The following is a 4866-nucleotide window of genomic DNA, read 5'->3' as shown; positions in this document are numbered from 1 at the left end:
GCCGCAGGGTGTCCCTTCCTCGAACACCGAAAGCCACCAAGGGTTTGCAGGATGTGGAGGCATCCACCAGTGGGTCAAACACGGATGAGAGCCACACATCCACTGAGGAATAACAGAGCGCACTGGTGTTCTCACCCAGCCAGAGTGCCCCTCAGGAGATGGGCACACCTCAAGGGACCCCGGAGCAGGTGCCAGTGGAAACACACACTCCCCATGTCCCTGCACATTGTGCCCGCACATCCTTGCCCAATGTGGACACCCCTTCTTATGGTTCCCCTGAAGGCAGCCCCATCCAATTGCAGCAGCCCCATCATAGAGGCCGCCATGTCCGCTGACAGCTCCTCTACCACCCCGCGCAGACCTATCAGTCTGATCAACAGCACACCTGACAGACCCATAGTCACGGGAGCTGCTGTAATGGGACGGCTGGACATCAAAGAGGAACGACAGTGGAAAATTGAGGCCATGGCGGCTGAGCACAACTGCCACATTAAGGCAATAAGACGTGCCATTCGTAATGCAGCCAAGACCATGGCGTGTGACAATAACTGTACCCGTAGAGTGGTGGAGGGCTGTACAGCGGCCCTGACTGGATTTGGACAGAGAGTCTGTGAGCTGGGTGAGGGCCAATCTGCACATGCAGAGCAGATGCGAGAGGCAAACAATCTGCTCCGCCAGCAGCTGCAGTTTGCAGGAGCAATCCCATCAACCTCCACGACACCCACAGAGGGATCCCTGGAAGCTCCACCCAGGCGCCGTTCCCTGCGCAATCTCCCATGCCCCTCACCAGAGGGACCCGGACGTGGGAAGCGTGCACGACCATCATAGATGGACATAGCACAGTTGTGCCAAGGCCTGGGCCTCTGGACCCACATGCACTGTTTTGGGGTGTTCTCAGGGGAAGGGGGATTGTGTGCTGTGGTGTTCTCAGGGGGCAGGGGGCAGTGTGTGCTAGGGTGTTCTCAGGGGGAGGGGGGATTTTGTGCTGGGGTGTTCTCAGGGGGGAGGGGAGAGTGTGTGCTGGCGTGTTCTCAGGGGGAAGGGGGATTGTGTGCTGGGGTGTTCTCAGGTGGGAGGGGCAGTGTGTGCTTGGGTGTTCTCAGGGGGGAGAGGGGATTGTGTGCTGGGGTTTTCAACAGGGGGGAGGGGAGTAGTTTATTCCACAAATAATAAATCCTGTTCATAATGCATCCAAAGCATGGACATTCCCGATTGTGTTAAAGTCCTCTTTATTTTACAAGTGATATTTGTAACATGTACCCATTCACCACGATTTTGCCTACTTTCTCTGGTGCATACATCAATGCCCCTCCCGTACGGTCTAGGAACCGGAAACATCCATTCAGCAATCGAAATGCCATTTCCCCACAGCTGCGTGTACGCCCATGGGCAATGTTATATGCCAGCTAAACTGGAGTCTGTGGATTACGCACAGGGGTCATGAGCCATGTGTACTGTGGGTATCCAGAATCACCTGCATAGGGGGAAAACGCGTACATTAGGCCTAGGTAGGTTCAGTGGATGTACAAGGCTCAGACATCATTAACATAAGCATCAAAGTACTGTATGTGATCAAAAGGTACATGCTATCTCAGTGCAATGTTTTCATACATCCTTCACATTCCGGGACATGCATGGGCTGAGGTATACATGCAGCAGTGTATCATTTCATATGTGAATGGTTATGTGTGCCACACTCACGCTGAACAAGTACAGTCATTTTCAGATGGCTACTTTCATTATGGTGTGTGCTGTGCAAAGTGCAGCATTTCGTTTATGGCATACTTACTGCATGCACCATCCCTGTGTCGAATTGTCACAGTGATCTGTCCGTTACTTCAAGATGAGGCTTCCCTTATATCTGCCTGTTCACGTAATATGTAGTTAGGTGTTGTGACAGTCGCTATGGCTGGTGTTGCGTTCGCTACTTGGCACAAGTATGTACATTTGGCCAGGCATGTGAATGGCCATTCAGGGGTCACTATCTCAGGGATGGTCATGGTTGCGACTCCAGCTACTAATGTACAGTGGTTTTGTGTATGTGCCCACATTAGGACTCTGTTGGCATTACTGTCTGGTGGCCAAGGTGGGATATCTCTTGGGTGTCAGGGCAAGGAGCAGCACTGTGTTTCCATATGTGACTGTGCTTTCACAAGTGTGTGGCATTCAGATTCAGTGTGTTCTGCTGTGTGGAATGTGTGCAAGTGTTCTCCTGCGACACGCATAACATGATATGATAGGTTATTTATAATGTGCTTAATACCCAGAGGTTTCTAAGCACGGATCCGGGATCGAACCTGCGGTGCTCTGTGTCGTCCTGCTTCCAAGGCGAGCACATTGCACCTGAGCTATCCTCCTGAGACACGTTGCCCAGTCCAGCCTTTACTCGGTCAGCAACTTCCCATCAGTCAGGGCCCAGGGTGTTGCACCTGACCCTGGGGATGGCTGTCCGCCTTGCTGGTGCTGTCTCCACTTCCTCCTCCTTCTCCTCATCCCCACCACCCCCTGTGCTCCCAGGACCCTGAGCTGGTTGGCAGGCCTCTGTAGCTCAGGCGCAGCAAGTACATGTCTACATCAAGGCTCCCAGCTCCAAATGGGAACATGGTGTTGGGGAGGGTGTGTGGGCCATGGGTGGGTCTTGTGTAGGCCTCTTGTGTGCATTGTTTTCACCTGGGCCCTTATTTCTGTCTCATGTGTTCTTTTACCTCCAGCATTTGGCCGGGGGTATTTTTGGCGGCATTACCGCAGGTTTTCCGGTGATAAGAGCACCAACACTGTACTTAAGATGGCTCGGTAATAGCGCGTTTGGTTGCCGGCGCTATTACAGCTGGCTGTGATTGCACTGGTGGGATTTGCAGTCATGATCTGGCGGAGCGGTATTGGCGGCGCAAATACTGTTTCTGCTGAATTTAAGGGTTACCCGCCAACTTGTGATGAGGCCGTAAGTCTTTTGCCAACTTCCTGAGTCCGTTTTATTATTGATGTTTGAGTAATTCTCCATCCCCATCCACCCTGTAGAGTGTTACCTCGTCTTAAAGGGCCTTCGGGTTCACATGGTAGCAGACAGGGATGGTTAGAGAGGCCCATCGATAAGTAGGTCTTTGGAGTAGTCGGAACATCAGACACCCTCCGCCATCCAGACAGAGGAACGTGAGGCTTCCTGTGGAGAACAATTGATATGGACAACTTACAAGTAAAGAAGATACAGGTGGGACGGGCCCCTCCTTGACAAAATTCCTCCAGGTTTCCACAGGCGCCGAGCGGACCAAAGGTTAATGTCTGAAAAATATGTTTCCCTCCACCAAATTTAAGAATTTGCTGGGGATTGTGGGTAATAAATTCTGGGCCGATTCATGCAAGTTAGACCTCTGTGGATTCCCACTGGTGTCCTCTTTTCAGAAATGCATGGGAATCCCCGTTTTCCCTGGTGGCTTCGACACCCTAGGCCCAAATCTGTAGGTTGTCCACATGAGCAAAATCCTGCAAAATCTGCTCTGCCGAAGGACTTGGGGTTACCAGTGGTTTAGCTTTTTCCCTTTGCGCCCAGGTAGATGCACCCACACATGAGGCACCGTTTTCATCGGTACACCTGTGGGAACGTGAGAAGGTACGACATGTGGTGTTGGCGATGTGTTTCAGTGAGTGGGCAGAGTGAAATGTCTGAAAATTGTGTTTTTTCCCCAAATTTAAGACTTTATCGGGGATTGGGAGTAATACATTCTGGGGCGAATTCATTCACATCAGACCTCTGTGGATTCGCACAGGTGTCCTCTTTTCGGAAATGCATGGAGTTCCCCGTTTTCCTTGGTGGCTGCGACATCCCAGGCCCAAATCTGTAGGTTGTCCACAAGAGCAAAATTCCTCAAAATCTCCTCTGCCGAAAGACTTGGGGTTACCAGTGGTTTAGCATTTTCCCTTTGTGCCCAGGTCGGTGCACCCACACATGTGAGGTACTGTTTTCGTCGGGACACCTGTGGGAACGCAGGAAGGTACAACATTTGTTGTGTTTGCATCGTTTTCATAATGTTTTAACACATTTGCTGCTGAACTTTGTCACACAACCCTGTCATTTCCCAAATGTGACCTACATTTAGTCGCTGCTCTAGGCACTATACACTTTTGTAACCTGCACAAGTCACCTACCCTTCAAAAGGTCTGCCTTTGCTCTTTCAAAAAATGTATCCTTGCCCTTCCTCACCACATTTGTTTTCCTTATTTACACATGCTAAGTACGTCTGTTTAGGCCGTAAGCATACAAATCCTGTGTAGCATGGCTCCATTTTTGGCTTGTTGTATTGCTTGCTTTGTGAAACATTATGAAAAATGTGTGATTTCCTAACTGGAAGAGTTGGAGGAATGTAGTGGAGCATTGTTTTTCTCAAAATTAACAGAAGCCATTGCGTTACCAGGCCAACCATGTCCACCACATACCTTTTCTTTCTGTCATTTTCCCAACTTCTCCCCAAACTATGGTATTTTTCCCTACACAGTTGTTGCCTGACCTGTGAAAATCACCCCTTCCTAAACTTGGGATTTTGTCTACTTTTTCCGAAAATGAATGCCTTTCTGTCTTCCTATTCAGCTTCCTACACTTCTCGTACATTCTGTCCACGCATGTCCTATTAGAAAAAAAGGTCAAAATCGTCTACCTCTCACAAAATGGCTGGTAACCTTATCAAAATATGTTTTTTTGGTTTCCACTCAACCTGTTCTTGAAAACCTGAAAAATGGGGAATTCAGCACAGCAAACCATTTGTTCCTAGCACTTACAAGGAAAAAAACACAGGCTTCTTTGTATATCATTTTATTGGCATTTTATGAAAATATCCAACATTTTCTGCCTTTTTGGTTAATTTTGCAAACTAG

The sequence above is a fragment of the Ambystoma mexicanum genome, chromosome 7q (genome assembly GCF_040938575.1).
Source record: "Ambystoma mexicanum isolate Mex_15411 chromosome 7q, UKY_AmexF1_1, whole genome shotgun sequence".
Lineage (NCBI taxonomy): Eukaryota > Metazoa > Chordata > Amphibia > Caudata > Ambystomatidae > Ambystoma > Ambystoma mexicanum.
This window is presented reverse-complemented; position numbering follows the sequence as displayed.